This window comes from Condylura cristata, unplaced genomic scaffold (genome assembly GCF_000260355.1).
Source record: "Condylura cristata isolate star-nosed mole 26May11 unplaced genomic scaffold, ConCri1.0 scaffold00002, whole genome shotgun sequence".
Classification (NCBI taxonomy): Eukaryota; Metazoa; Chordata; class Mammalia; order Eulipotyphla; family Talpidae; genus Condylura; species Condylura cristata.
Window position 1 is genome coordinate 51,052,466 of NW_004567103.1, and position 12,045 is coordinate 51,064,510.

The following is a 12,045-nucleotide window of genomic DNA, read 5'->3' on the forward strand; positions in this document are numbered from 1 at the left end:
TCAGTGTGTCTGGCTTGTACCCTAATTCTGTAAGCATAAATAAATAAAGCTTTAAAAAATATAGTAACTCTTATTGATAGGTGTAAAGAGAGACTCTTTGGCCAAAAAAAACAATTGTGGATATGTTAGGTTGCAAAGAGTTGTACAAGCATTTCATTTCCCATAAATGTGTATCGAATTAAACCTCTAAAATCTCTATTTAACATACTGAAATGATACAGACTATTCAAATATCAAGTAACATCTGAAACCAAATCAAACAGCAAATTCATGAAGTCAGAACCTTTTATTGTTTAGATTATCATTTTTTATTGTACAAAATTCACTTTTATCAGAAATCCAAAATCATAAAAATATTTGTGAGCCATGGATCACTGTCAAAAACTATACCATTAGTACATTTAAGCTTATTGTTGCCAGCCTAAAGTACAATTTAGAAGCAGACTTCCATAAATTTGTTCAGTTTTATTTCCAAATTGAAGAAATTTTTTTTTATAATTACAATTATATACTATACCACCGTTAAGTTATGTTATGATGTTTTTCTCAGACCTGAAACAAAGTAAATATAGATTGACTTTTTCAGTTCATTGAAACTTCTTTAATTCTTTAATCGCTCTCTCTCAACACTATCATGAGTACTAATTTATTTGATGATTTTGCTATTGTAATGCTACTTTATGATTCATAGACTATCAGCAACTTCACATTCTTAACATTTGTCTCCAAAACAACATTGTACTCTTATTTGAATATTTTCTCTACTTCAGATTTACTGAATATTTGAATTGAATATTTTCTTTACTTCAGATATGTGTGTTTTTATATGTGTACATGTAGATATATATGTATAGCAATTGCTTGTTTAGTATTCTTGCAAGAAGATGTAGTGAGTTTTGCAATCTCCACTGAAATAATAGTTTTCTTCTTTATTAGAAAGTATATTTTAAAAAGTGGATGAATTTTTTTTCATGGACTGTTGCTTTCCTGGACAGCAATAAGACCAGTGAAGAATGTTAGGAATATCATGCCATTTAAAAATATTTGGTCTAAAGAGTTTCAATCATTATTCTCCTTCAAAGAATATTAAAAATAAAATAACCTCTCTCATTTCTGAGATTTTTTTTGTATATCCTTCCAGAAGGCAGTGGAATGGCCAGATGGTCTCTTGAGTTCTCCTCCAAACCTCTGACTCCAGGAGTCATGGTCAGAATATTGGAGATCACTTTATTTTCATTTTGAGGAGGGGATTCTTGTAGGTTGGCATTCTTTTTATTCTGATATTATTTAATCTGTATTATCTTGCTTGTATCAGAGAGAGATGCATTTCTGTGTTGTGGGAGGGGAGGGAATCCTGTCCCATTAGATTCAAATGTTTTCCAGATCTACTGGTGGTAATTGACATAATTCATTTTAATGAGTTAGAAGTATTTGAAGAGCTTTCAGTGAAAACATGTGGAGCCGCTCTATAAATTCCTAGGCTTTTAGAATCCTCTCAGTCTCCAGTGTTTCTGCATTTGCAATATCCAGTAAACTGATAAACAAAAATGATTTATTGTAAAATAGTTATAAGTAAAGAAATGTCCTCTGAGGATACAATAATTGTTTTCATTTTCCTTTCCCCAGTGCCAGTGGTATAATAAAATGCTAATAGATGCAAATTATGCATGATCTTTAATGCATACTAAAGAGAGGCCATTTAAAAACCAGGTACCTTTTGTGGGTGTGTAAGCAGTGGAATATTGTTTCCTTTTTAAGATCTTGGACAGACCAGGAAGGTTCTTTCTGGAGTGTCTGCATGTACAGGCCCATTCCCAATTGCTGTAGTCAGACATTCCAGAGGAGGGGTGCTAAGGATGGGGGAGAAGAGGGAAACAAAAAAAAAATCTTAAACTCCAAATAATTCCTTAAGGAAATCTTGAAAAGAAAAACATCACCCAAACAGGACAGCCACTGTGACTTAGAGAAGAGAAAATTGAAATACATGAAAAATCAATGAGGTAATAATTAAATTGTGGAGCACACCATTCTGCAGCCTGGGCACCCTATGCATTTGGTAATGGGCATGGGAACTGAAGTCACAAATAGTTACAAGGGAGCAAAGAACAGCCGTCATCTTGAAGCTAATTTCATGATGAGACACTAAAAAACACATACCTGCTACAGTATAGCAGGATATTTATAGGAGGTTAAAGATACAAATTAAAGTCCAGGAGCCTATACATTCCTGATTACCCAGCATTCTTAAATCAGTCCTCCTCAGTCTCACACCTGGGGTCTCAGCTGCAGCATAGCTGTCATTTACGCTACCCATGGCCCAGGATTGATGACAGTCATTCGCTGATGAAGCTGTATACATCATTTCTGTCCGAGCTGCACTGGCCAGATGGACCCTGACCATCCATCGCCTGTCAGGGACGCATCTGTTCACACTGCTGCTAGGGGTACTAACAAGTCATTGGCTTTCCAAAAGGACAGTGTCAGCTGGATAGGGCACAACATAAAAACTGGTGTTGTTAGGTTTTTCTTTCTTTCTTTTTTTAATCAAGAAACAGATTTTTTTTTCCTCTTCAAAGGGGATACATTGCATTATTTTTTTCTGTTTTTTTTTTTTAGCAGACATTTCCAAAAGGTCAGAGACCCTTTACCAACTTCATGTTGGTAAAACCAGTTATTTCCTTTCTTAAATTTGTTGTTGAGATGTTTTAATAAAATACCATTCACAACTATGTATTAAAATGTTTGTAGAGTAGGGAGTTTCATCATCGGTATTTTTTTATGAATTCAGGTTCATGTTAACTTGTTTTACTTCTTTGTATTAAATAATTATATCCCTGGCTAAAATAGACAGAAATCGAAAGAAAGTTTTGCAAGAAATCCTGTCAGTGCCAAGATAGCTCAAGTCTTTGTTTTCATTTTAATTTGTTGCCATTTGGAAAATTTTTTACAAAGAAGACTTTTTTTTTATCATCACAATGAAATGATATTTATGATTTCATTAGTCCCTTTGTGTCTGGAGCCAACTTCTCTTGTGAAGATCTTCCCTTCACACCCCTATGAGATAGAGCTCTTATTATTCCCATTTTTTAGATCATAAACTGAAGAATAGTAAGTTAAACTATCCACATGTAGTTTTGGTGGCAGAGTTATGATTTGAGTAAAAAAGTCCACAGGTTAATTTCTTTTTGATTTGAGCTTCTAAAAACAATCTTCGAACAGTGATCTAAACAGTCATTACTTCCCAATATCCTGATAGTATTTCTTAATTCTCACTTTTGTTCTAAAATTAATCTTTGCCTTAAAAAATTAACACAAGAGCTTTTAAATTAAGAAAAATGAGAACATGAGTCAAAATCAGACAATTAAATGGTTTCCTTTTTAGATGAAGTGTAGAATGAGAGTTCTATTATCTTTGTTATCTAAGAGACACATCATGAAATAATATGTTAATCAATACCCACTAAGTTCTCTTTAGTGGATGAACGTACATAATCTACTCAAAATGATATTTGAGTAAGCAAAACGTGTGACATGACCAGTCTTCAACAGGTATGTAAAGCAGAAGCAAGTGTGGGAATGAATGTAAATGTGGATGGGTACTCACAGAAACTACTAAAATTTAATTTATGTATAAGTACATGCCTCAAAAACAGCCTCCAGATCTTTATTGCTTGGGTTTCCTGAAGCAGTACTTCAAGGGGGAAAAAAATAAGTACTTTTGTTTTTCATCTATGGAAATTTTATTTGGGTGGAAACTTACTGTAAAAGAAAAGAATCTAATTTTTACTAAAACAGAAAACTGGGGAGAAAAAAAAGATGGAGACCATTTCAAGGTCGATGAAGAGGTATTTTTATATTGGCAGTGTGAGACACATTGTTGAAAAATATGAGTGATTATAAACCTGATTTTGGCTTTCAGCTTTGGCAGCAGCGAGAGATCTGCAGGGAAATTTCTCCATAATTCTCCATTTTGGCTTCATAAATTGGCAAATCACAGGGTTTTTCCTGCTATCAGGCCCTTAACCTCTAATTAAATTACTTTGCTCTTTTTCTTACAAGTTTTCTTTCTGTAGAAATATGATAAAGAAAAACCTTGAAACAAAATTAAATTCCTTGATGTGTATTCTAAGTCAGAAACAAAACAAAGTTTTCACAAATATACTGATTGCCCTGTTTTAGTTTTTGTGTGTTCAAGTACAAATGGAACATAAACTATAGGAATTTATAATCCCTAAGAGTTCTCAAGAAAGGAACATGTACAAACAGCTACCAACTAACATGTCTTTAAATTGTGAAAACAAGGTATTATAAAATTTGACATGAAATTGCTTCCAACTGGGGTTGTCAGAAAAAGCTTTATATAGGAGAAGGCATTTGAAATGAGTCTTAAAGAATTTATTTAGGAATTTAACTTGTGTTAGGTGATAGGTGGTAGACGATAGGTGGTATTTCAGGCAGAGGAAACAGACCCAATACTACGTGAAGGTAGAAAATCAAAGGTCAGCAAAGGACTGGCAAGTAGGCTAATTTGTGTGTATCTGCAGTTATATATTACTTATAAAACCTGTTTTATTAATGTTTCCTAAATGTATTAGTGAACAAATGAAAGAGTAGACTGAGTTTAAATTGGCAAGGGCCTTGTGTAGGAGTTAGAGTTTACAGTTCCATTATAAGAAAACAGAAAGCTCTATGGTAAACTATTACACTCTCAGAAATGTTCACAGCCTAAACCTTAAACCCTGAAACATATGTATATGTGAATGGAGAAAGGGACTATGCAGACACAATTAAAGTTTGGGATCTTGAGATGGGGAGTTAATCTTGGGTTATTCAGCCAGGCCCCGTGAGTTCTGAAACAGTTCCACAGTGGGATTGGAGGGAGATGTGACTAGACTAAGCATGAAGCAATAAAACAATGCTAATTCTGAAGATGGAAAACTGGTGTCACTAGCCAAGAGTACAAGTGCTCTCAAAATGAAAAGCACAAGAAAAAATGGATTGTCCCCCAAAACCACACCCTCATTTTAATTCCATGTGACCCAAGTCACATCTCACCTATAGATAACAATTGTGTGCTGTTTCAAACGAATTAAGTTTGGGTTTTCTGCTAAGGCAAATGCATCTGTTTCATGTTTTGATTATAACAAAATGTATGTGTCCATCAGGGGCTTTTAGAGAATTTTTGACATTGTTGGGAAGGTGTATCTAAAATTCAATATTCAGTTCTATCAGAATGTTTTGCACACAGTACAATCAATAATTATTGTTTGACAAGTAAATTATGAAAATATGTTTTAAGAAAATTGGCTGTCATTTCCTCTAACCCAGCCTTTCAAAGTTTATGTTTAAGTGTCCCAGACTTGTGTTTGTGTGTAGTTGGCTTATGATGCATTAAGTATTATTTGTCTATCGCCCAAAAGAAGTAGGTTGAAGGTGAAGAATTTATCTGGTGACTTAGCCATATGTGGTCAAATTTAGGAAAGGATTTTTCTTATACGGAGTTCTTTCTGCAAAAATTAGGAAAAAACTTCCACTGACAAAAAATAATACAGAATTATGTGCTCAAGTCACTTGTCATATGTGACATTTAGTGTGCATGGTGTATTGAGAAAACAGATGGAAGAAATTACAAACTGCAATTTTTAAAATAAAATCACTATTGATAGCAACGTTGCATCCAAAAGTACTGGCTGAGCTTTCTGGTCAAAAGCCTTGTCACATCTAAGCAGGGCTGGACTGAGTGGACTGCTTGTAAACCTCCCTCTGATTTCATTTGCTGTTCATACAGGGTTTTGTTTATTGGGTTTTCACTTTCACTTCCAAGTTCATACTGAAGGAGTGTTTTTTAAAGTTTTGGAACATATAGTACCCAATTCCACTGTCCAATTATCTGGCTCTTCAACTCTGAATTACCACCAAGCTGCTCACAGAAAGAGAGATCAAGTAGACTGAGTAAGAGATTGTTCCTCCAGATGTTGAATTGGGTGGTAAAATTTTGCTATGGCCTCAGAAGTGCTCTGTGTGTGCAGGCCCAGAGGGACCTGGGTGGACTTCAGGTTATTCAGACTTGAAAAAATTGATTCCAGACCAATCACCACTGGCAAGACAAAATATTAAGCTAACCACATACCCTTTTGCATTTGTGAACCCTGAATTGGGCAGAGATTTCACTTGGCAGGGGTGTTTAGGCTACACTCTTATTCTGTTTTTCCTTACTCAGAACCTATGACAGTCCCAGAATTCTTAAATGCAAACTCTGACTGGAAACAAATTGTGGAGATCCTCTTACAGCACACTAACTACATTCTGGTCTCTTATTCTCTTATTTCATGGAACTTGCTCATTTCCATTTCTTATTTTTCATGTCTCTGAGGTTAAAAAGAAAGATTTTTCCCATCCAGTGAAGGAACTTTCATGATTTAAACCACCCACTTCTTACTGCCCTGACAGAGACTGCTATTCTGTCTCAGTTTCATGGTTTTCTCCTTATTTAAGCTCATCTGGAGATCATAAGGTATAATGGCGAGCTGACCTGAGTTAGCTGTTCTTTCTCTCAGGGACTCGTAGGATAACATGAACAGGATACACAGACATTCTGTGACTGTTTCCTTAATTATAAAATGGTATTGGTATGATAAAATTGTATTTTTCAATTATGAAATAGTGTAGTATTTAACCAATTTATCCATGAGCTAATTTTACAAATTAGCCTCACACTGCAAAGCAATAGAAAAATAAACAAGAACACTTTCTACCCTCAAAAAGTTTAACCAATTTGATGCAGTGTGAGTTGAGAATAATCCTTAAAGCATGAAGGAGACCTTGAGGAAGAGAGCACCTGTGTTCTGTGAGGCGTTAGTACCTGAGCTGAGTGGAGCCTGCAGGAGTGTGGGGATGACTAGAGAAGAAGCATAAAGCATCACCCCCCCTAACAGACAATCAATAAAGGCTTCTTTCTGGTCCAAAGAATACTCTTAATTAGTTGGCACTGTACTTTTACCTCCTTTATGATGTTTCACAAATGGATTTTTAATATTTTTATGTCCTACAGCTTTAGAGTCTGGCAATATGAGACCACAGGTTTCACTTGGCTTACTAAATCTTTTATTTTAGTGGCTAAGAAGTTATGCCTGGCCTCCAAGTGTCTAGTATAAAAACCCCATCTCTGCCACCTCAGGGCCATTTGACTTTGGACAACTTGGTGAATACCTCTGTATCTTTGTTTCTGTTTTTGCTAAATGAACGAATATTTTGACTAGTTGGCTAGCTTAAAAGAGTATAAAGCATTTACTGGAAAATAAATATTAATTGTCCCTATTGTTATTATTTACTCTCATTGCTTCTCCAGAGTGTGATATAATACATATTGGGTAACCAAAATACCACATTTAAACCTTTGCAGCATCTTCTGCTTTTGTTCTCTTGTAGCTGGATTATAGCAAAATAGTATTTATAGATCATGTTCTAGGTTAGGTGAGGATTAAAAACAGATTCTCCTCTACCTGCTCCAAATGGAAGCTAAGGAAGCAGTTTGTTTGATTCAGGAAAACCCTCTGTTCAGCTTCTCTACTCCCTGAAACCTGTACTTAACTTCAGTTATCCTGTACCCACAATGCTTGCATAGCTCCTCATAGATAAAGCACATTGTGGGTATTTATTGATTTTTTCCCCATCGTTTGAAGCTCCCCATGAGACAGTGTATTGACTTTGTAGAAAATCTCTGTAAAATATGTAAGCATTCCTTACAGCCGGGAATGTTATGGGAAATTGTCAAAGTACCTGTCCAAGAGGTATGTAAAGAAAAGCAAAAGAAGGAGGATGAAGAAATACAGAGACCATGGACAAGTCATAGACATAGGACATGAACTGTTATCGCAGAAAAAATTCCATGTGTATACCTTCTATTGCAGGTGTCTTGATGAGATAACAAAACTCTCTGGTAGTTGGATTTGTTTTCTTCATCTAGAAAATGAATACATATAAACTTGCTTCAAACAAGAAGTCACACATGGTAAGTGGTAGCAGACCATAACAGCTAAATAAACACTGAACCTCTAGTCCCAATTATCTCAGTTTAAATCACCGCTCTGTCACTTAAAAGCGATGTTCACACTGATTTCACCTCTGTGCCTCAGTTTCCTCATCTGCAAAGATGATAATGATAATATTGTAGTTAGGTTTATTTTAACTGTTCAAACAATATTTAGCAGAAAGTGCCATTCTGTGTTAGCTACTTTATTCTGAGCAATTTGACCCACCATAGGTATGTCCTCTTCATAGTTTTACCTGAGCTACATTTTTCTTCATCCTCAAGTGCAAATAAGAAAGAAGGATGTAGTCATTCTATAGAAGTCAGTATTTGGAATCTACAATTGTTACCAGTGCCAGTAGGAATCACTAGCTTTTGGAGTTTCCTTTGGACTACTCTTTTTATTTTGCTTTTAGTGAAAGAGATTTTATAGAATCTTGTATTATCATTCTTTTCTAAAAACATTTACATTAAAAAAAAATTAATGCCTAGAGTGAGATGGAATGAGATATAAGTTATAAAATAAAAGGAAACATGTCAGATGAGATGATAGGTATCTGCTTATATATATAGAAGAAAAATTAATTATGTCTATTCTCACAGGGTATAGCATTAGAGATTGCTACTGATTTTTGTTTTTGTATTCCTTTCCTTAACCAGTGTGGGAAAATGTATAATTTCATACTCTGAACATTTGATAAAACAATAATAAGCAGAAAAAAAAAACAGACTTTAAGATATGAAAATAATATAACTAAAAGGAATCGATCGTAATTAGTAACCACAATCCCATATTGTATAGATAAGTTAAATTGATGTTTCATTCATTCATTTATTGAAAAAATAGCAGCATAAACTAGTTGATCACTGTATCTTTCAGGGTTATCCAGAGTAACAGAACCAATAGAATGTGGATAGATAGATATTTATTATAAGGGTTTGGCTCATGGGATGGTAAAGGTTGTGAGAGCTACAGGTTGAGTCTAAAAGTTAGACATGGAGGAGAACTATCAGTTCCAGTCTAACTGGGGCAGGCTAAAGACTCAGGAAGATCAGGTATTTTGTTTGAATCCAAAGGCAGAAAAAAGTTGATGTCCCAGTTATAAAGCAGTCAGGCAGAAGGGATTTTCTTACTTAGGGGAGGGTCAGACTTTTTGTGTGTGCTAGTCACACTTTCACTGATTGGCTGAGACCAGTCAATACCAGCTATCAGATTTGTCAGAGTACTGGTTTGAGAAGGAATTTCATCCAAAAATACCATTATGGAATCCTCAGAAAGATATTTCACCTACTATCTGGGCACCCTGTGGTATAGTTAAGTTGATACATAAAATTAAATATCACACTAACTTAAGTGCAAAGCATTATTCTAGGCACTGAAGATGGAGATAAATAGCTAAAAGAAATAGAGATATCAATAACAGCATAACAGTGAAGCATAAATGCTATGGGAGGCAACGAATCACGTGTGAAATATTCTCTACAATATTTTTCCCATCTACATCCTACTCTGCATCACCTCATCTCTAGCATGGGGCATCAGTGTGCACTGAGGGGTGTATTGAATTTAGTCTCTAAGACAGAGAAAAAGTCAAAGAATAACTTAGTTCACAAACAACTCTTTAAAAAAAAAGATATATTTAAGCATACACAAACTGGGGTAAAAGCTATAGATGTGGGGGTTGAGAGGATTCGCCAGAGACAGAGTGGGGAGCAGAACAGGCCAGTTAAACTGAGAAGTACACTGCTGAGGGGAGCAGCTGCAGGCAAGGGGAGCAGCTGCAGGCAAGACACCTCTGAGTGACCACATAGGAATCACTAGCGTTTGGAGTTTCCTTTGGACTGTCCTTTGGACTATTTTTTCATTTTGTTTTCAGTGAAAGGGATTTTATAGAATCTTGTATTCTCAAGGTTCTGGGGTGGGCGATCGAACTCACACTGAAGCAGCTGCGGCTAGCTTGCAGTGCTGCGCTTAACCCACTACACCACCAGGTAGGGCCCACAAACAACTCTTAATGTAGACATTAACACTCTAATTTTGGTTCTTTTTCATCATTTCTGAATTTTTAACTTGGCTTTGGAGCTCTTTTTCAAGACTTCACAGTCTAAAACAATCACTTGTCTGTACCACCAGAAGCCCTTCTAATCCTGCACTCTGAGGCTCTCCTGCATACCCCATTTCTAGACAGCAGATCATTACACAACTAAACAATGAGTGTGAACTAACACTGGTCACCATTTGTAACATATGTGATTTTTGAATGAACCATTTGACTATAGAATGCATATGAGTAGTTGGAGAATTCTTAGAGGGGAAGTTCAGACATTTTAAATGCTGATGCTTTTTGAGTATATTGCAATTCTTACCACTTGAGTTTTACTCCCATACTGCTGACATATAACTGGCTTTCATGTGGGAATTGAAAGGGAAAGAAAAATACATTTGTTGATATCCGAATGTTTCCAGAACTACTAGGTGTTTTCAGATACTTCACCGCATTTAATGAAATGTGTTTCATCATAATGAAACTGCAATGTATTGCATTTTGCAGATGAAGAAACTGAAATTCAGAAAGATCAAGTGACACATTCAAGGTTACACACTGTGGTGAATTAGAAACCAGAAAACAATTAAGTGAGTTGTCATAATTAGCAATTTGAACCACAAGCAATTATTATAAAAAAGATAATGATGATCACATAAAATTCTTTCACTTTAGTGGTGATTAGGAAAAGAAGCAGGAGCATATTTTCCCAAAATAAATCTTGGGATTCCGTTAGCAAACAATTTGAGTTCTATTATGTACATATACTTCTGGTTCAAATATTATTTATTATACATAAGATCATTGAATATTACAGTTTCCAAAGATCATCTCTTTTTCTCATGTTTTATGATAATAGGGAAATCACACGTTAAAAGTTTGTTGTTTTTTTTTTTTAAGATTTATTTATTTGTGCATACAGAACTGGAGTACAGGCCAGAGGCTCGGGGGCGGCGAGAGGCTTCACCAGAGACAGAGTAGGAAGCAGAACAGGCAGATAGATGAAGAACACTGCTGAGGGGAGCAGCAGGCGGGTCAGTAGAGGTCTGCCACGCCATGTGGTCACCTCTGGGGCAAGCGGGAATCGAACTCATGCGGAAGTGGCTTTGGCTTCTTAGTGCTGTGCTTTCACCCACTGCGCCACCAGGGAGGGCTGGGAAATCACACTTTATATAGTTCCATTTCTTATTTCTAAAATGGGCAGTGGATATAGATCTAAAGGAATACATGGGAAGAGAGGAGAGAAAGAAAGTAGGACTTACATAGGAACCATAATTTTGTTGGAGGGTGAGTGAGGCATTAGCACACATGAATGTGTAAAGTTATAATCTTAAAATTATACAGTTATGTAAATGCCTAACCAACTGGTAAATTTGAGCAAAAGTTAAAATGACAACATAATCACATTCAAAACTAATAAACATCATATTCTTTTGTGAATATTGAGTAAAACCTATAAATTAACTAATCATTGAATCAGTGTTAGTTTTCTAGTTTTGAAAATTATGTGATAGGATAGTTTAACTTCTTGTTTCAAAACAATAGAGCCACCCAAAATTGCAAGAACCGTTTATAGAATTCCTCTAAATCCTTCACTCTGTTTCTTTTGTAGTCCCTAAAATTAACATAGATTCAATACAATTAACTAATCTACAAGCCGTAATCAACTTTCATCAGCTTCATTTCACTCCTTTTCCTGGTTCAGAATGTGTTCTTAATTCCCCTATGTCAAGTTTCTTTTTCTATCTACTTCAGTGACTCTTGATGTTGAGGAGTCCCTGACAGCTGTTTTATAAACTATACTTTGGATTTTGGGGATGTTTTCCTATAATTAGATTGATGTTAATGCATTTTTGGTGAGAATAACACAGGTGTGATGCTGTACCTTCTCAGTGCACCCTCAGAGGAGGTACAAGTTAGTAACATTAGTCATTGTGGAGACGTTAACTTTGATCACTAAGGTGAGAAGGT